General features: G+C 46.3%; 1 protein-coding gene across 2 annotated transcripts in view; it reads right to left on the bottom strand.

Annotated features, from left to right (window-relative positions):
• Positions 1-21,579, bottom strand: part of ZNF469 (zinc finger protein 469) — a 545,453-nt gene that overhangs the window by 431,311 nt on the left and 92,563 nt on the right. For both annotated transcript variants that reach the window (XM_075939905.2, XM_075939908.2), the window contains exon 3: positions 9,710-9,755. The gene's annotated coding sequence lies outside the window, so the exon portion shown is untranslated. The remainder of the gene's footprint in view (positions 1-9,709; positions 9,756-21,579) is intronic.

The following is a 21,579-nucleotide window of genomic DNA, read 5'->3' as shown; positions in this document are numbered from 1 at the left end:
TCTGACATGGCGGGGACATCACGGACAGGAACGAGTGATTGGTTAGAGCAGGAGTCAACTTAGATTCTTTGGCATCACACCCAACTCTGCTTCAACCCCAAATGCTTTAATACACACTTACTTTGAGTCCCTCTGCACTTAATTTGACTCCGTTCCACATACTTGAGCACTTACTGATGTGTAACTTACTCATTCCCTGTGAATCGGATCCCATGTGGCAATCGCTCGGGTCTTTTGGAAATGATGGAAATATGTTACCGTTTTTCAGCACATACTTCTTTGTTCATACCTTTGTAAACTCCTGTTTGTCAAAGCAAAATCAAGGCGGTACTTAGGCGTCCTCTCAGCTCTTATCTGATCGGAACAGAGATTTGATCACATCCATGCATAGCTCGTAATGGCTTCAGTGTATACAAAATATAAATAGATATATACCAACTCCTCCCCCAAAACCTAAAAAAGGAACTATTTTTTAAATTTCTTCAGACCAGTAACCACAGTATGAACAACGCCATCTGCAAAGAAAGACCTTTCATTCCACGAAGGGGTGGGATGCGTAAACCAGAGACAGGGATTAAGCAACTCGCCCAAGGTCACACAGGAAGTCAGTGGAAGAGCAGGGAATAGATTCTGGAATCCTGACTCTCCGTCTTCAGCTCTATTCACCTTACTTCTTTCCCTCCCTTGATCCTCAGACTTCTGGCCACAGTCGTAAGTCTTGTTCATTTATTAAATTCTGCCAAACAGCAGGAATTGTAAGCCACATAGGTGAACATAATTTTGAGGGGAAAAATCAACATGGTTGCTGTAAAAGTAAATCACGCCTCACCAATCTACCAGAATTCTTTGAGGGGGTCGACAAGCATGTGGACAAGCGGGATCCAGGGAATATAATATACTTAGATTTCCAGAAAGCCTCTGACAAGGTCCCTCTCCAAAGGCTGTTAAGTAAGCTGTCATGGGATAAGAGGGAAGGTTTTCTCATGGATTGATAACTAGTTAAAAGATAAGGGGGGAAAGGTAGAAATAAACTGTCACTTTCCAGAATAGAGAGAAGGGGTCCATACTGAGATCAACCCTATTCAATATATTCATAAATAATCTGAAGGAACGGGTAAACAGTGAGATGGCAAAATCTGCAGATGATACTAAACTGCTCAAGATAGTTAAGGCCAAAGCAGACCATGAAGAGCTCCAAAAGGATCTCACAAAACTGGATGAATGGGCAACAAAAAAGCAAGTGAATTTTAATATTAATAAATGCAAATTAATGCATATTGGAAAACATAATCCCCACTATAGTACATGTATAATATGATGGGGAGTAAATTAGCTGTACCTACTCAAGGGAGAGATCTTGAAGTCACTGTGGAGAGTTCTCTGAAAACATGCACGCAGTGTGCAGCAGCAGTCAAAAGGGCAAACAGAATGTTAGGATTCACTAAGAAAGGGATAGAGAATAAGACAGAGAATAGCTTATTTTCTTTATATAATCCAAGATACACCCGTATCTTGAGTATTGCGTGCAGATCTCAAAAAGTATATATCTTGGCATTGGAAAAAGTTCAGACAATGGCAACAAAAATGATTTGGGGTATGGAAAGGCTGCAATATGAAGAGAGATTAATAAGACTGGGACTTTTCAGCTTGGAAAAGAGATGACTAAGGAGGGGTATTATAGAGGTCTATAGAATCATGACTGGTGTGGAAAAAGTGAATAAAGACGAGGTATTTACTCCTTCCCATAACAAAAGAATGAGGGATAGTCACCAAATGAAATGAATAGGTAGCAGGTTTAAAACAAGTTTTTCTTCACTCAACACCAAACCTGTGGAACTCCTTGCCAGAAGATGTTCTGAAGACTAGGACTTCAACAGTGTTCAAAAAAGAGCTAAATAGATTCAAAGCTAGATGGAGGTGAGGTCAATCAATGGTTATTAGCCAGGATGGGTAGGAATGGTGTCCCTAGCCTGTTTGCCAGAAGGTGATGGGATAGATCACTTGAGGATCACCTGTTCTGTTCATTCTCTCTGAGGCATTGGCCACTGGTGAAAGACGGGATACTGGGCTAGATGGGCCTTTGGTCTGACCACATATGCCCATTCTAGGAACATCCCCTTATTTACTTTAACTCTTCCTCCAGGTGCTTTATGCCCCTGTATAAACCTATGGTACGCCCACATCTTGAGTACTATGTACAGATGTGGTTTCCTCACCTCAAAAAAGATATCTTGGCCTTGGAAAGGGTTCAGAAAAAGGCAACTGAAATGATCAGGGGTTTGGAACGGGTCCCATTGGAGGAGATGCTAAAGCAACTGGGACTTTTCAGTTTAGAAAAGAGGAGACTGAGGGGGGATATGACAGAGGTAGACAAAATCATGAGTGGTGTGGAGAGGGTGAATAAAGAAAAGTTTTTCATTAGTTCCCATAATATAAGGTCTAGAGGACACAAAATGAAATTAATGGGTAGCAGGTTTAAAATTAATAAGTGAAAGTTCTTCATACAGCGCGTATTCAATCTGTGGAACTCCTTGCTGCAGGAGGCTGTGAAGGCTAGGACTATAACAGAGTTTAAAGAGAAGCTAGATAAATTCATGGAGGTTAGGTCCATAAAAGGCTATTAGCCAGCGGGTAGGAATGGTGTCCCTGGCCTCTGTTTGTCAGAGGCTGGAGAAGGATGGCACGAGACAAATCGCTTGATCATTGTCTTCGGTCCACCCCCTCTGGGGCACCTGGTGCTGGCCACTGTCGGCAGACAGGATACTGGGCTAGATGGACCTTTGGTCTGACCCAGTACGGCCATTCTTATGCTCTTATGCTTTGTTATGCTGCTCCAGCCTATTAACATTCTATAACTATCAGTGAGATATTAGGAAATACCTGATCCTTTCTATCACTCAAAAGGAGCATTGGATGTTCCTAAAATGATCAGCAGGCAGATGGTTAAAACAGCTGAACCATTAGCCTGCCTCTTTCCCACCAAATCAGCTCAGGTTTAAGCGATAACATGATCACAGCAAACAGCTGGGCGTAGGAAACATTATTAGGTTTCTCTTTGACCCACCAAATCCCTCAACTGCAGACTCATTGGCCTCTTATGCAATGTGAAGCATCCGATGAAAGCTTAGCTAAAAGGTTGGATTTTCTTTCAGAGATAGCTGGGTCCTTTTCCAGGTTTCTTTCGTAATTGAGTTTAGCATTTGTCTACCACAGCCCAAAAATGTGTAAGTAATGAAAATTATGCTACAGAGAATTCTCTCGGCAGGACATTTTTTTTTAAAGGCCTGTTTGTTCTGTGGCACAGCGCCAGCGACTTTCAGATACTGATTTGTACCAGCCTAGTATCTGGCACAAAACCAGGGAACAACTGGATTCTCAGAGTATGCACCTCTTCTCTCTGAAAAGGCGTGTAGGGAGGGGAGATAATTCATGGTGGATGAGTGATGGGATTCTCATTTAGCCAAGGGCAGTAACGAGGAAACCTTGTTCTCATCTTAAACCATCCTCAGCACTCTCATTCAAAGCATGACGACTTTACCAGGCTCTGCGACGTGGGCAGAAAAGTCCACTAGTGAAAAGTTACAAGGACCACACATGCGTTGCCAAACTAAACAGACACACACAGAGATGACAGACCTGGACACTATAATTGGCCTCCTACTTGCGCATCTGTCTCATTAACTAGCTTGAAAGTGGTGGACTGATTTTACAAATATATTGAATAATAAATCCCATTTTAACTGAACCTTTCTTGTATACAAACACTACGGAGAGGAGTGGCACATGTACAAACAACATTTTACACCTGTTCCAGTCAGGGGGACTGATAGCATCCAGGGGTCTCTGGGCTAGGTGTGGGGAGCCCAGCTCTGCACCCTGGAAGGGACCGGCTGTGGACAGAAGGGGCATGGCCTTGAGAGGAAGGGGCGGGGCCAAGCCAGTCACCTTCAGTGCCACCCGGCCCACAGTACCAGGCTCCAACCCAGCCCTCAGAGCCCTGCAGAACATGCGAAGTGGGGCTCTGGTTGCAATTGTAAGGGCCCAGGGTTCCAGCTGCTGCAGTAGCAGAGGCAGCACCCCTTTGAATCACTGGGCCCCTGGGCAATTGCCCACTTGATTTCCCCACTCCACCCCCCATCAGCAGGCCTGGTTCCCGTGAAGAAAACCATCCAAAACAAATTGAAATGCATCCCTGGGAATGACAGATGAGAATATTTACATTACATGCTGATGGATAACTGCCTGCAGCATGATTCGGTATTCAGTATATTTTTTGCTATGCAAGATTTCTAAGAATGCTCATATAGTTAAGTTCGCAAGATCATATTTTGGTCTCTATGGTTTGCTAGAGACATAAAAGGAAACAACTTTTGGAGAAAATCTCATCTACCATATGGGTTAGACGCGAGCCGGTAGGTCATGCGTAAACATGAAGGGTTGATGAATTTCATTTATTTTTTAAAAATTCTGACTACTTAACATGCAAAAATTGACGTCAAAATCCATTTGTGACAAATATGCCCAGATGTAGCAAAAAATAAAAATGGGTGAACCATCGTAAAGTTTTCAAATGACATGTAGGAGGCAGCAGCTGTTGGCTTACACAGATAACACCATGAAAAAAAACCTTAGAAGAAATTTGAAGACAAACTCCACATGCACCTCACCCCCACATATAGTATCTTTCACAGTAAAGGCATCATTGCAGTGGAAAAAATAATGAACATCTTAGAAATCATGTGGGATATATTCAAGGTCAGAGGCTTGTTGAAAAGAGTCTACCACCCCCTTCTTGGTTGCAAAACACGTCCAATATTAGTCAGAGGAAACATTAACAATGAAAATGTACCCAAATTAATTCTATGGTGTGGAAGTGGAGAAGTCAAATGGTCAGACTTAAATTTGGCTGATCCCACTGGTTGCCGCACCCTGAATCATTAGAGTCATTGGCCTCGGGGTCCAATGGGGCTAGGCAGAAAAGATAACATAGCCCAAGCTGTGTTATCTTTTCTGAGGAATCCCCATGAGACCGGAGGAGTTCTACCTCCAGCTTTCTCCCTGACCCGTCCACATGTTCCTCTATCCCACCCAGTTTCTGGCCTTCTCTCTACACAGATCCTGAAAAAGAATTTGTGAGGGTGGAGGGAATTGACCCCGTGCAACAGGGGGGAGCTGGGTGAGTGCACACATGGACGTCCCACCATTCAAGCTAGTAACGTCAGACATTTTTGGTAAATCACGAGTTAGTCCCTGTGAGACATCCCCATCTGTACCAAATCTGTAGAGCCGGGGTGGGGAACCTTTTCTGGGTCGGGGGCCGCTGACCGACAGAAAAGACAGTCGGGGGCCGCAAACAAGTGAGAAGCAAAAATAAAAAACCAAGCCCATACTGATGTGGTCCTGACGGAGAAGGAGAAAGACACTCCCCACACATTCCCCTCACACATCAGAGCTTAGGGGGGCCAGGGCCAGTAGATTTTTTTGTGCTCCGGCCCTGCAGTGGGGCAGTGGGGGGCTGAGGTTTCAGCACAGGCTCCCTGTAAATGCGTTTGTCCGCGGGCGCGTTCGTCCTTCCCACCCCTACCCCTAATCCCATGCTCCCGTCACCCCATAGATCGCCTCCCGGCATTCTAGTCAATTGTACTTTCGGCCCACCGGCCTCTCTCATGTCGGAGGCCTGCTTACCTCCCGTGGTGGGAAAAGGGGGGTCCGGGCCCACCCCCTCTCACGGACCCCAGCCCAGGGCCCTAAGGACTCGGACGTCAGGGTTGTCTGGTCCGGCTAGCGGGGCGTCTGCCTTAACGCGCCAGCCCGCAGGCTCCCTTTGCCCGCCCTGGACTGCTTCCTCCCCACCTGGGTTTGGCTTGCCGAGTCGGAGCTTACCTCCTCGGCTTGGGGCCCATCCGTTGCCCTCTTCCATGGGAGGACGCTCTCGGCACTCCCCCCCTCCAGCAACGCCAGCTGGGGTTTAAATCCCTGCGCTGCTGCTCGCTAGTGGGGCCCCGCCCGGCCCAGCATGGACTCGCTTCCAGCCCGGTGCCGCGGCTACGGGGTGACGTCACCCGCACCGTGACGTCGCCGGGAATCCCCGGCTTGCCCGGGCGTCTTGCTGCCGCAGCTGCCCAAGAACACCTGGCGCACTGCCGCGTGGTTTGTGTCGGGGCCGCTTGGGCGGCTGACCGCGGACTGACCGCGGGCTGCCCGGCTCGGCAGCTTCGTCTCAAGAGCCACCAGGCATGCGGCCACCAGGCGATGCAGGGTGCTTCTGCCCCGTCACACTCCCCAATGCTGGAGGGAGGAGCCCTGAGCCTCAAGGGCCAGATCCAGGCAAGACAGGGGCCACATTCAGCCCCCGGGCCTGAAGTTCCCCATCCCTGCTATAGAGGATCTGAGTGTGTTACAGGCTACATCTATGCAATCTAGCTCAACTTGTAACAACGGATGCCAGTTACAGAGGAGATTGCTGTTCAATCCATAGCGGTGGGCAAGATGGCGGCCATGACGCTTCCTGGTGCCACTTTGTGTTGGGTTATGTTTTGTGGCACATACTGAATAAAGATGAACTACCCAGCTGTCATGCCTAGGCCATGCTGTTCACACTTGCTACTGAGATACAAAATGCCTCAAAGTCAAAGAATGTCATGTCTGCGCCTCAGATTTTATTGTTTTAACACTCTACTTCTGTCAAGTAAATATGTCTCAGGCGTTCCATAGAAGCAGAGTTGGTCCTGTTCAAATATGTACATCAAAGGTTTATTGTTCAATATCTAAATTACTCACATCTGTAGGTTTTTATTCTCCAGCGATGCTTGAGAATTCAGGGCAAAAATATTATTTGGAAGAAAACAGGAATAGAGAAGCTTTCCACTTGGTTCACTTCAAGAGGGCTTTTTTATTGCCTAGAATTACAAACCTTTTATTTGGAGAGCTTGTTACGATGAGCAGGGACTGGCCGTCACCCTACAAATCTTTATCGCCAACGTTTCAACTGAAGAGGCACATTTTTTTGAGAGCAGAAAAATCATTAACTTTTATGCTCATAAACTTCTGCCCATCTGAGAGATTCAGGAAATTATGAGATACTGTGAAAGAGGCTCTCTCTGGACTGCATTATCTAACCTGGAAAGTTTGAGACACATCAAAGAATGCCTATGCTCACAAGGTTTGCACAAGAGGCCAGATCTGCAAAATGTGGATCCAAGCTTTCCCTACATTCAAGAAAGTTCAGACTCAGGTTACTTAGTCTGGGCCATTTCTAGTTTTCTATTTCACATTTATATTCTGGACGTGTCTGACGCAAGGGTGAGGGACGTATGGCCCGCAGGCCAGATCCGGCCCCGGGTTTGTTTGTTTTCTTTTGGGGGGGATGACTGATTTTTCTGTGGGTCAGTGGCCGCTGAACAAAAAAAGTTCTCTCACCCCTGGTCTACGGCCCCACAGTTCTGGAACCTTGTCTAAAGCAATGAAGCAAGTCAGTACTACAGTTGGAGACAGAATGTAGTTGTACTGATTCCAAGTCCCGTACTCTTATCATTAGCTCATTTTTCTCTCCAATTTTTTTTTTTTGTACATTGCTCCCTAATTTTTAATTCCCTCCATCCAATGATCAAGTGTCTACATTTAGGCCAGGCAAACAGAGAAGGTGGCACAAGATAGCAGTTAACTGTCATCACAGAATTTGATTTTTAGGTCCAAAGAAAGGGAGAAGTAGTCAGGGGAAGGCGGCAGTGAGTTTTGTTTGAATCATGTGTCTCTCTGCAGAGCAGATCAGTGTGAAGGGTCCTGAAACATCCAGAAGGCTATGGAGTTCATAGACAGTATCTATGGGAATGTCTAGACTACATGGCTCAGTCGCCAGAGCCATGTAGATTAGTTTACTAGACATACCCAAACGAAGCCACGATTTAAAGAATTGCCACTTCATTTAAATTAAAGTGGCTGCCACGCTGTGCCGATCAGCTGTTTGTCGGCTCAGCGCTAGTCTGGACGCTCCACGGTCGACATCAAAGGCATTTGTTCACCTCCCCGGTAAACCTCATCCCACGAGGCAAACCGGGGAGGTCAACAAATGCCTTTGATGTCGACCGCGGAGCGTCCAGACAACAGCGCTGTGCCGCCAAACAGCTGATCAGCTCAGCGCGGCAGCCATTTTAATTTAAATGAAGCGGGGATTATTTAAATTGCGGCTTCATTTGGGTATGTCTAGTAAACTAATCTACATGGCTCTGGCGATAGAGCCGTGTAGTCTAGACACACCCTATGTCTGAAGCTCTAGAGAAAGTGCCCAGTAAGGGGAAGGAATCTTGCAGGCCACTCACATAGTCCCAACTTCAGAAATTCGACATATCAGATCTCAGCAGACGGAAAGAAAACTAAAAAGATTAAAAACTCTCTGAGAGGTAGCCATGTTAGTCTGTAATTTAAAGAACAAGGAGTAGTCCTGTGGCACCTTAGAAACTAACAAAAATATACAGGATCATACGCTTTTGTGGGTAAGACCCACTTCATCTCACGAGACTAAAAAGATTGAAGACAGTCTTGGCTGACACAGGACTAAGCAATATGTCTGCTGGTACGATTTTACAAAACCAAACAGTGCCTCCTCTTTTGTGTATCTCGACTTGACATTCACACAGTTGAGTTCATGGGCTATGAAAATGATAATATGGATTAAAACAATGCCCCAGAGCTATAGACAGGAGTCAGAGGAAAATGGGAAGCATCAATGAGAGAAGGGAGAATGATTTTGTTTAACAATGTATTCGAGTCAGTAACATACCCCTAACATGACTATAAGTGGAAGTTAGCAATAGACCTGTTCCAAAAAAATTGGTGAACCAGTTTTGGGGGGTGGGCTTGGTCAGAAAATGCAGGTTTTGTCAGAAGTTAAATGCTTTGTGAGAACGTGCCGACAGGCCCAGCCAAAGCGTTTGCCAGGCCCATGGCAGGACACTGGGGTTGGCTGAGCCACACGCCCCGGTGGCTCCCAGTCAGGGCAGCGAGTGAGCCGCCACCAGCCGGGTGAGCAAGAGCTGGGCCACGCGGGACCCTAAATGCGTGGGGCCACGGGGCCCTGAATGCGCAGAGCCCAAGCCTGCCGCCTCGCTCGCCTTGCCCAAAGGCCGGGCCTGTGTGTCCATTACTATGGTTCATTTTTACTTTCTCGTTTCATTTCAAAGTTGTAGCAATCTTCCATTTCATTCTGACTTGTAATTTTCACATATCTATATATCATATCGAGAACGTTCTGATCTATTCTAATACTCACACAACATCAATACGATTTTTTTCTGTGTCTCTAAATGGCATTCCCAGTTTGCAGAGGAGAACTGACTTTTCATCATGATTCAGGAGCATTTTCCTTCCTCCCTCTTCCCCCCCCCCCCAAAAAAAAACTGTCAGAATTTCCCATTGGATGGAAACTCTGTTTTCCAACTAGCACTAGTTATCATTCCATTTGGAGACACAGACAATGGTTTTGCTGTCTTGGCTCAGGAGGTCACGGTAGGTCTTCCTGATAAAGATGATCCATCAGGGAATTCATTCTGGCTTGTAATAATCATGCATGTAAAGTTGTTCAGAGCAAGGACCGGCTTGGACCCAATGATTTACCAGAGCAAAGGGGTGATTAGCAAAGGAAACAGCTGAATTGGGGGAAAAAATAAGGTGGAAAAGAAGTAGCAGTGGAGTCAACCCCTCTGTCACTTACCAGTACGTCTTCACGCTTTGTTCACCCGAACACAGCAGTGCTTTTCCTGAAACAGAAAAAGAAAGGACAAACTTCCGTAAATTACCTGAGATTCCTGTTCAGTAGCTCTCTACTTGTGATGCTTCCGCACAGGTTGATGTGGTATCGTCAAACGTGCGCCACCCATTTCAAACTCCCCGTGGGGGAAAAGTAAAGGTGGCGGAAGCCATGACATTCAGATTACGATTGCGTTAACACTTTATGTTTCAATAGCGCTTTGTGTGTTCAAAGCAAAGGACAGCCATGGACTAGTCAGTCCTCCCCACACTCGCATGAGGGAGCTACATAAGCACTGCACTCTTGTCCCATTTTACAGAGAAGCTACAGAAAGGATGTGAACCAAAACTGGGGCAGAAATGGGATTAGAACTCAAAACTTCCTGCTTCCAAAGCCTGTGGAACCATGCCTCCAGAATGAGATGGTGAATACTCCAGACTTTGAGAGGCTTTTGGTTTAGCCCACAATAAAGCTAGTAGGGTGTGCTAAAATCTAATCTGGATCTAACTTCTGATTTACATATGCAGTGTTTGGATGCAGGATTTGGATCCATAGAAGCAACTTGTTTTTGGGGGCCAGAGAGTGGATTTCTTTCCCCCCACCCAACTTGCCCCCATCCTCTGGTTAAACTATTCTGACCAAGCTATGATGTGTGCACGAGATACTTTAGCCTTCAAAAGGCTACCCTAGCACAGCATGTCTTGCTAACATTTAATTCACTGAGGCACATGCCATGGTCTTGTTGGCAGCTACCCTGAACTTTCTCAAGTTCCTGGTAACACCAAATGTAATTACCATCATGTGATCTGCATGTTATGAATAATAAAATGTAATGCCTTCAGAGAAAGCAATACTGGCCTTTTTAAGGCAGATCTGTTTATTTTTTTTCTGCGAAGGGTTATACAATCATGCTTCACGATCATTAGCTCAGCGAGGCAGAAATAGAATCCAGGAGTTCAGTTTACCCACGCCCTGTTCTAGTCATTAAGGATACTTGGCATTTCTACAGGGCTTTAGATCTTTAAAGCACTTTACCAATGACATGATCCTTGCAACACTGGTGACTTTACAGTGTTACCTCATTGTACAGTGGGGAACCGGCAGTAATGTTCAGCGATTTGGTCCAAAGACAATCAGAGCACGAGTGTAACCACTGGAATTAGAACTCCGATACTTCTGGTTCTAGAACAACCCCCTTCCCCCGAGCCACACAGTCTTTCATCTGTGATCTACCGCAGAAAATATTTGTTTTTCCAGGCCTAGAGAACTGGTGACGGGGTCTGGAGCCAATCACCAGCTCAAATCCAAGCCAAAGTGGTAGAAACCAAACGTTGTTACCATCAGACTGTCGTCTGGTGGGATCTGTGCAATGAACGGGAGGGGAAAGAGGAGGATCTTGGTCAAGTTTCCTGTGGATTGCTGCCCACAGTGCTAAAACCACCACCACAAGCTGGTCGCTCTGGGGCAAATCTGAGGCAGTGTATAAGGGAGGATGCCTGCACAGCAGCTGACCCATTGGTGCCAGTGCAGTGGATGGAAAGAAGGTGTGAAGCTGCAGTTTTCACTATGGCTACACGCACAGCAAGGAGTGGAGATTAAAAAAAAAAAAAAAGCTCGTGTTTCACTCTAATTCAGCTGACATTTTAATTCCAGGCACATCTGGAACCCGGACTGTAGGGAACAAAACAGTTGATAATGAAACAGCTGGATCAGGAAATTAAGAAAAAAAATCCGAATTCCACGCTGAAGCTCTTTGTCCTTTATTTATTAGGCTTTGTAAATACACAAAATGTGATTAGAAACAAAAGTGTTGTCTCTGACTGCTCAGAGACAAAACACATCGAGCCTTATCTAAAGCGGATTGCGCCAAATGAGAGTGGATGCTTGTTTTTTTCTTCCCGAGTGTCGAGGATGCAAACAAAACAGAACCAGAGACAGTTCATCGCAGCGTTGGCTCTTTTCACAATTAAAGCCGTGTGCGCGTTTGTGCTGAGGATCTCATTTGAAAGTCAAGCAAATAGCAGCAAACCTCAGACCAGGAGAAACCACACCACATCCCAAAAATATGCAAGAGTGATGCAGGGGGATCCGACTGACAGAGGATCAGGAAGGAACGCAGTGGGCTTAAGAAACCTTTTCATTTTTCCCATTGATAATCTGGCTCCACTGCGGGAGGAAACAAACCTTCCCCTAGATCAGGGTGGAAGGGAAACAAAACAGAGCTGCGATATGAAAGATGAGGAGTTTAAACCAGACAGTCCCAGCGATATGAAAATAATAAGAGAGACAGCACTTCTATTTTCTGCTGATTCTTCTTTTCTTTAACCACCAAGATCCAAGGTTTTGTTTGCACTATTGACAAGGCTACTCATGGAAGTTACATCGATGTCATGGCTGTGAGCAGTCTTTTGCTAATTTCCACACAATGCACAGTGATAGTCTGTGAAACTCATTGCCCCAAGATGTCACAAAGGCTAAGCGTTTAGCATGATTCACAAAAGAATAGGGCATGTAGATGGATGGGGAGGTTACCTAGGGTTATAACAAAAAGGGGTTAAACACAAAGGGGTTAATCACATGGTTTAACGGAGAGTGGCCAACCCATTAATTGAAGAGAGACAAAACAGCGGCGGAAAAAATGCAAAGAGCCGTACCAGAATTGTTGAGTAAAAAAGAAAGCTCCCCACCAGCCAGAATTGTCAAGCAAAAATAATTTTTAAAAAAAAGGACACTGTCCCTTTAAACACCAGGCCCTGTTCTAGTCAGATTAGGCTTTTTGGCCACATCAGGCTCCCGCCGGCCAGCACCATCTTGCCGACGCCATTTTGCCATGATGGATGGCTCCCTTGCACCAGGGGCCATTTGTAGGGGCTCATGGGGCGGCTTTGCGAGTTGCACTTTCAGGGGTGGAGAGCTGCGTGCGGCTTGTGAGTCGCCTGGTCTAGTCATTTAGGTGCTATCCCTACTTCCTGCTCCACAGACTCCTTGTGACTTCGGGAAGTCTCTTAAGTGCTTTGTGCCTCAGTTTCCCCACCTATACATGCATCTACCTCACAGGAAGTGCTGGGAGGACAAATACATATACGGCTGGGATACTACTGGGATGGAGACCATCTAAGTACCTTAGGGAGATAACTGCCTAACAGAGGTGGGGACAAAAACCAACCAAACAAAACTTTCCCAGGGAAGGATGCAGGTGAAGCCAAAGGGTATGGCTCCTTCTGAAGTATCTGGTATGGGACTAATAGTCTGATCCACTACAGCCGGCGGTTTTCTTCTACTGGGTCATGAGAAAAAAGGTGTGAATGCCACTGCACTAAGGTAATTGTTGTGTGGCTTCCACAGGGCAAGCTAATAGCAGGTGGCTTTCTTGAGCCTGGCAATAGCCTCTATTAAGGGCTAGTCCTTTCTGGAGTGTTCCAGTGTTACCACACTGAAACACTCCAGAAAGTAAATCCAAATCTACTAAAGGTACGAAGTTAAAACCGGTGAGTTCAGCCACATGAACGCCCTAACTGGATGCTCTTATTTAGAACTGAAGCAGCTTTCCTGTGATTGAGTTTGATTCACTTCCAAATGAAATGAGGATAAATCACAGAAAGGCCCCTTTAATTCTCCATAAGACTATCCACAAAGGTGCTCAATGCAGTTTAACAAACCACATTAAAAGTTAATTCAGGTTAATCTTCCCAAGTGGCCCTGTGTAGACAAGCCCTTCCCCATCCTATTTGCAAGAGATGTATTGCAGGTACATGGTCTCCGAGCTGTTCGTGACACCCCTTAGTACTACCCTGTGCAATAAGGACATAATTAAGATTCTTATCTACTTTTCCTTTCTCTCTTCATCCCAACTTGGCTACACTAAGCCCACCTTTAAATCAGACAATGAGTCCCCACCATGAATGAATACAGGCGATCACCAGCTTGTGTTTCCCATCATAATCATCAACTTACCCCAGAAGAATTTAGTCCCGGTTTGTGCAATTCTACCTTCCACCAGTGGCTGGCAAAGTATCTCACCTCAAAGCCAGGAGCAGGCCCACTGATGGGAGGGGGCAAAGAGGGCAGCTCTCCCGGGGCCCGGTGAGCCAGAGCTCCCCTAATGCAGCAACAGTGGCGGTCAGAACCCCGGCCCTTTAAATCGCCACCAGAGCCCTGCACAGTTAGCTCCGGCCAGGACTCAAGGCTTCCTAGGGGGAGGTGTTGCCAGAGAGAGGCTAGCCTAAGCCCCACCCCTTCTGTTTGTGGCCACGCCCCTTCCAGGGGCACGGAACTGGACCCCTCCCACCTTGCCCAGGAGTTTGGCGAGTCTGTCAGCTCCACTGGGCAGGAACAATTTATTTCCCTACCCTCAAAAATTAGCTTAATATTTTGTAACTCTAAAATCAATAATAAATATTGTCACAATTTGAACTCATGCGCGGTGCTGTACAACCGCAGCACAAAATGGCACTCCCTGCCTCACTTGTTTGTTGTCCTTGGGCTAGAGGGATTGGCAAAAATAAAGCGACACATCCATTTGTTTACAGGAAGAAGTCCGATAAGAGTCACACCTTCTCACTCCACTTGCCCTTCCGCGTGTCTACCAGGACAGCAAGCTGGGTTCTGATCCTGCTTGCACATCAGCAGTAAATCGTCACTCGGCATCTAATTGCAGATGTGACGTCAGGTCTGATGGCAAGAGACTGTCCAAGGCAGGATGAGACAGATGGATTTTCTGATCCCAATGGGACATTTTAGTCTTGACAGTAAGAAAAATGGATTTTGTTTTCCCACTGGCAAACTGAGCATGTTTTAGTGGGAAATAACTGAGGCCAAAGTTCTGACCACAATGCATAGCTCCGGCAGTCAGACTGTGTGCACAAGTTTCTCGGGGGCTGGGAAGAAGTAACCTTTCTCTCCTCCCATGCTGTTGTTCTAGCTTGTAGGCTGGAATAGCCTGGCAGCACTTGCATGCCCCATACCTGGTGGAGCTACAGGGAGAAGATCTACCAGGCCAATCCATGGCGCACACGGACACAGGGAACCGCACCACATACGTGGCTCTGGAGAACATAAGGGTGCATGCAACCCACTGTAGGCTCCACGCAGCATTCCCCCTACCCAGATTCACAACTGAATTGCACAGGTTCTGCTAAACAAAGGCCCTTGGTTGGATTGCATATCTAGTCCCCTATGGCCAAGGATCAGGGAGCAGGTAATTTTGGGCTAACCCACTTTTGCATGTAATGTACTTACTAACTGTCCCAGGAATGCAGGTCTGTGGGACACGGCTCTCCTGCCATGATAGGCAAAAGAGCTGCCTCCCCATCTGGTAATGTACAACATGAACAGACCCTAAAGCCCCTCAGTGAATGAATCTTTTCTTTTTGGGGGCTCTTTGGGGACAGTCTCTCATTATCAAACCCTTTGCCCCACGATGCTTTGGACTTGACTAGACTAAGCAGTCCTGTTAGGGAACCATTCTCTCTGCATTTCATAGAATCACAGAACTGGAAGGGGCCTCGAGATCTTCAACAGCAGGCCCCTGCCCTCATGGCAGGACCAAGCTCCATCTAGATCAATCCCCGACAGGTGCCTGTCCAACCTGCTCTTCAATATCTCCAGAGATGGGGATTCCACAACCTCTCTAGGCAATTTAGTCCAGCGTTTAACCACCGGCTACGTCTAGAATACATTTCTCTGTCGACAGAGAGATGTAGATTAGGCACGTCGAAATTGCTAAAGAAGCAGGGATTTAAATATCCCACGCTTCATTAGCATAAACATGGCCGCCGCTTTTTTCAAAATGGGTGCTTTTTCAAAAAAAACCAGCAGTCTAGACGCAGATCTGTCAAAAATAAACCCTTTTTCAACAGATCCTGGAAACCTCATTTTTTGAGGAATACAGGATCTGTCGAAAAAGGGTTTATTTTTGACAGATCCGCATCTAGACTGCCAGGTTTGTTTTTGTTTTTTTCAAAAAAACTCCATTTCAAAAAAAAGCAGCAGCCATGTTTATGCTAATGAAGCACGGGATATTTAAATCCCTGCTTTATTAGCAATTTCAACATGCCTAATCTACATCTCTCTGTCGACACAGAGGTGTAGTCTAGACGTAGCCACCCTGATAGTTAGGATGTCTTTCCTAATGTCCAACCTAAACCTTCCTTGCTGCAATTTAAGCTCATTGCTTTTTGTCCTATCCTCAAAGGCCAAGGAGAACAATTTTTCTCCCTCCTCCTTGTAACACCCTTTTAGATACTTGAAAACTGCTATCACGTCCCCCTCTCAGTCTTCTCTTCTCAGAACTAAACACGCCCAATTCTTTCAGTCTTCCCTCATAGCTCATGTTCTCTAGACCTTCAATCATTTTTGTTGCTCTTCCCTGGACCTTCTCCAATTTCTCCACATCTTTATTGAAATGTGGTTCCCAGAACTGGACACAATACTCCACTTGAGGCCTAATCAGTGCAGAGTAGTGCAGAAGAATGACTTCTCAAGTTTTGCTTACGAAACCTTGCAGACCATATGTATCTGATTTTGTCTGCGAGTTCACCAATTCTGGGCTTGTCTGGAATGCCCCGTAGTTCGGATTCCGGGGGTGTGAATAACAGCGCACACCAAAGTGCTGTACTGTAATTCGTCCACATGGGTGCTGTGGCCATTAACTCCAAGGTTCCTAGTTCATACTGATGTAATCCTATTCAAATAGGGTTCCATTGATGTGAACCAGGAACCATTTAGTTTGCATGCAACTAAACTTAGCTCCAGCTCGGCACTTTGGTGTGCATTTGCTATCCACACTCCCAGAGTCTGAATTGCAAGGTAGTGTAGACGTAGCATCTGGTTCATGCAGTTCACTTGCAATACTGACTCTGTCTTGTAGATAAGTAGAATAGTCCCTGGGCTTACTGCCTTTTCAGTCCCGCTCTTTATTTTTCTGTGTCGGCTACAGAGCTGAGCAATGTGTGTGATGCAAAGAGCAACCTCCACAGAATACAGCCCTTCTTCATGTAGCCAAAGAGACACTCTCTTACGGTGGCTCTGGAGGACTCAGCCATGGCAGCATGCCGCCAACGCACCAGGCAAACCCAGCCACTGGCTTGGGGACTTTCCTAATTAGGTAAGTCCACTCTATGGCCTGATCACACTTCAGCAGACCCAGCAAGAGGAGGTTTTGCCCATGCTCAGAGCAGCCTTTTCATCACTGTTCACTGTTGCAGGCAAGCTGCCGGGACCGAAAGCATCAAAGGCAGGTCTGATGTGGCCTGATGGAAAAATGCTGGACGTCAATGAACTCTTTTCTGTGGAAATACAGATCTTTATAGACAAGCAGGGAGTTACAAGATATGTTGCTTTTAATCCACGCTTACAACTTCCTGAACCTTTGCCTACATAAGAGGTCTGATCATTTCCCCAAGCCATTTATTTACAGCGATAAACTGCCACTTCCTCTTTCACTTAAAACAGCCGGGCACGGCTAAGGATATTTATTTTGATACCTCTCAAGAGTGAGACCTCGGTCTGGTGTCAGGAATATTTGAGTCTAGAAATCCTAGATCCTAAACAGGTATGATGGGAGCCTAGCTATAAGGGAAAAAATATTAACCTTTCTCCGTGGCAGCATCAGTCGGAGGGCACTGAAGCCAAGAGAGAGAGGAAAGGAGAGCAGGGCCTGAAAACTAGAAGTGTTAGTTGCGACACGTCCCATCAGACCTATGTTGTATTCTATTACTGATCTGCATATCACATCATATTAAGAACGGCCATACTGAGTCAGACAAGGGTGCCATTTGGGGGGAAGGAGGGGCTAAAGGATGGCAGCCCCTCCTCCTGAGTTTGAACCCCCTGGATTTCATACTTGAGGTCTGCTTAAAGCTGCATGCCCTGACTCCGGAGGCAGTTCTTAAATGTAACAGATTTTTAGCTGCTTGCAGCTTTGCTTTTGGGGAAGGGAGTTTGTTATAAAAAAGAGGGAGGCAGGTGATGAAGAATAACAAAGGCTGAGCATTGCAGTAATGGAAGGATCCTTAGATCATCATGAAAACATTGCCCAGTACTCCACGTAAAAGATGGGGGGGGGGGAGCAGGAATGAGTGTTGTGCTGCTTAGGTCTGCATTTGGATCACTGTGTTAAACTTATAAATGTTCTTGAAAAGGAGGTGAACAGGGATTCATCCAAAGATGACTGCAAAGAGCTACAAGGGGATTTCACAAAATTGGGTGACTGGGCAACACAAAGGCAGATGGAATTCAGCATTGATAAGTGCAAAGTAATGCACATGGGAAAATACAATCCTAACTATAGACACAAAATTGCTGTTACCACTCAAGAAAGAGATCTTGGAATCCTTGTGGATAGTTCCCTGAAAACATCTGCTCAATGTGCAGAGGCAGTCTAAAAACTAAAAAGCTAACAGAATATTGGGAACCATTAGAAAAGGAATAGGTAATAATTCAAAATACCATATTGCCTCTACATAAAGTCATGGTATGCCCACATCTTGAATGCTGAATGCAGATGTGGTCAACCTGCTTAAAAAAAAAGCTATATTGGATTTGAAAAAGGTATAGAAAGGGCAACAGAAATTATTAAGGGTAAGGAACAGCTTCTGTAGGAGGAGAGATTAACAAGACTGGGATTTTTCATCTTGGAAAATAAATGACTAAAGGGTGGGGGGATATGTTAGATGTCTAGAAAATCATGAACAGTGTGGAAAAACAGAATAGGAAAATCATATTTATTCTTTCACTAACATAACACAAGAAGCTGACCCAATTAAATTTAGAGGCCGCAGATTTAAAACACACAAAATAAATTATTTTTCTACAATCAACTTGTGGCACTCTTTGCCAGGAGATGGTGGAAAGGCCCAAAATATAACAGGGTTCCAATAAGAAGAAAATAAGTTCAAGGGGGATAGCTCCATCAATGTCTACTAGCCAAAATTGGCAGGCGTGGCATCCCTAGTGTCTGTTTGCCAGAAGCTGGGAATGAGCGACAGGGAGATGGATCATCATGATGCCTCTTCTGTTTATTCCTTCTGAAGCACCTGGCGTTGGCAACTGTGGAAAGACAGAACACTGGGCTAGAAGGACCTTTGGTCTGACCCAGTATGGCCACTCTGATGTGCTTTTATAGAGCTGAAATGTATCTGCCCCCTTGCTGTAACCCACTAGACCCCACTCTCCTTCCAGAGCTGAGAAAGAGCTTAACGGGGTTTCTCTCTCTCCACAGAGCTAGTAACAAAGTCAGAATATACATTAAAATGTTAAGGCTAACCACTGTCCCTTAAGTGACTTGCCACAAGATGTCAGAATATGTTAGTGTCAGAGCTGACTGGGTCTAACATTGATTTAATTTTTTTCGTTTATATAGGAATTAGACACAGTGCTCCTTTCAGTTAACTTCTAAGTTGTCTGCCAAAAAAATAAGAGTTTTCCAGTGCCTTAGTAACCCCTGGATAGAGATGATGCGTGTGAGCGGGAGAACAGATGGGGTTGGTTCCCCTCTCCCCCATTTGGTACTTGGCTTGTACTGAGCATGCTCAGTAACACTGCTGAAGCCTCTGCCCACCCTCCCCCGCCATTCCCATTACAGCATGCACAGGTCGTCTCCCCCCACCAAAATCTGAAATGGTGCCCCGGTCAGACCAAAGGTCCATCTAGCCCAGTGCTCTGTCTTCCAACAATGGCCAGTGCCAGCTGCCCCGCGGGGAGTGAACAGAACGGAATCATCAAGTGACCCGTGTTGCCCAGCCTGAGGTTTAGGGACACCCAGAGCACGGTGTCGCATGACCATCTTGACTTTTTAGACTAGGCCTCTGGTTTTCAGACTTCGGATCATGACCCAGAACCAGGTCGTGGGATGTCGGGCGCTGGGTCTCCTTGCTGCAGGGAGATCAGGTGACCAGCTGCTAAGGCAGCTCCCTGCCTGTCCCGGCACCACAGACTGTGCTGCTCCCCAAAAGCAGCCAGCAGCAAGCCCAGCTCCTAGGTGAGGTGGGGAGTGCACACAGGGCTCCATGCCCTGCCCCTGCTCCGAGCACTAGCTCCACACTCCCTTTAGCTGGGAACCTGCTGCCGGCTGCTTCTGGGGGCAGCATGGTCAGGAGGCAGGAAGCTGTCTTAGCCCCCCCCCCCCCGCCCGCTGCACCGCTGACCCAGAGCTGCTCAAGGGAAGCCCCTCCTCCCCTGCCCTGACCCCTCCTCCAAAGCCAGAGCCCCCTCCTGCACCTCAAAGCTCCCATCCTCAGCCTCACCCCGGAGCTGGCACTCTAATCACATTATATTGGCTCGTGGGTATCAACAATTTTCTTCAACTGGGTCATGAGAAAAAAAGTTTGAAAACTGCTGCACTAGAAGCTCTTTGGGGCAGGAACTCTCTCACCATGTTTGTACAGTACCTAGCACAATTGGATCCATCGGCACAATCATAGCACTGAGCCTTCATACCAAGGTTTAGTACTGTTACTTTCAGGGAACTCATGCTCCACTCTGGTATTTAACTTGTACGTTACTGAACTATTTCCCTTCCATCCCAGCATGCTTCACTGTGACTGCATTTCCCCTTCTAAGCCTCTAATATTCACACCCAATGTCCTTTTTGTCTGAAACATCCAATGCTTCTGCTCAGGTCAGGGAGACTCGCACACATGGAAAGTCAGAAGAAATCCGGGTAGGCCTCTGTTAGAAGAAGATCAAAACCAAAACTCTTTATCCAGATCGGTTGTTTATGACGTCTTCTCTTTTCCCACCACCCTGCACAAAACCTATAGGCTTTGAATAAAGTGAAACTCAGAGCTAAGCATCCCTGAATTATCCAAACCTACATCCCATTTTGCCCAACTCCATATTGTACAAGATTCATTAAATACCATCATGACCCTGTTCACCCCGTAGTCACACCTTACAACACCAGTGTAATAATCTTCGTACAAAATATGCCTCACAAAGGCATCATTTGAAAACGAACAACTCGCAGGTGACAAAACACACATAGCCACATTATATGAAGAGTTCAAAACATCAGCTGAAGTTACAACTGAAATGTGTTTAGCGGAGAAGCTGGGTGGGGGGGAGAAGATAAACGTGTTTCTTAAAAGGGGCAGCGGACCTTTAATCTGACCTGTCCCCAGGAGGCCAGTACAGGGTGGAACACATATTTCTGGGGAAAGTCCTTGTTTGGGAGTGTGTCGAGGTCACGCTGCACACAGTAACGAAGGCTGCTGGCAGCTAGGGAGCGGCTGGTGTTTGCTGACAGGCTGCTAGGGTCAGAATTGCTGGACCAGGGCTGTGTCTGTCCGCAGACCCTCACAGTGGGTAGGCCTAAACAGCAGCGTTTCTTCAGAATAACTGACGTTATTTCAAAATAATGTCGAGATGGCGGACTTCTTACTCAAGACTCTTGTAACCTTCATTTCACGAGGAGTAAGGGAAGTTGAAGGAAGAGTGTTCTTCCTTCAACTTCCTGCTGCGTAGACAGCACCAAAAGCCATGTTAAGCTATTTCGACTTCAGCTACCCAGTTGACGTAGCAGAAGTGGCCTATCTTAATTCAACTTCTGTGTAGACATGTCCAGCGTGATGTGCATGCTAGTGGGAGGCCCAAGTTGGGAGCTATAGCAGCAAAGCACAAGGTTGCAGGGAAGGGGGTAACACATCCCCTTCCTGATCTGGACTTCACCCTGGAATGGGAGAATCATAGTTTCCATTTCAATATTTTAGCTCCTTCTGTATCAAATTAGTCTCGTTTTAAGTTCCAACTCCAGCTCCTTGTGCTGTATTTCCTGCTGTATCCCTACAGCGTTCTGACGGGATAGCAGCATTTCTGTACTCCAGTGAACCAGTCTT

The sequence above is a fragment of the Pelodiscus sinensis genome, chromosome 12 (assembly GCF_052426305.1).
Source record: "Pelodiscus sinensis isolate ZL-2025 chromosome 12, ASM5242630v1, whole genome shotgun sequence".
NCBI classification, from domain to species: domain Eukaryota; kingdom Metazoa; phylum Chordata; order Testudines; family Trionychidae; genus Pelodiscus; species Pelodiscus sinensis.
This window is presented reverse-complemented; position numbering and strand designations above follow the sequence as displayed.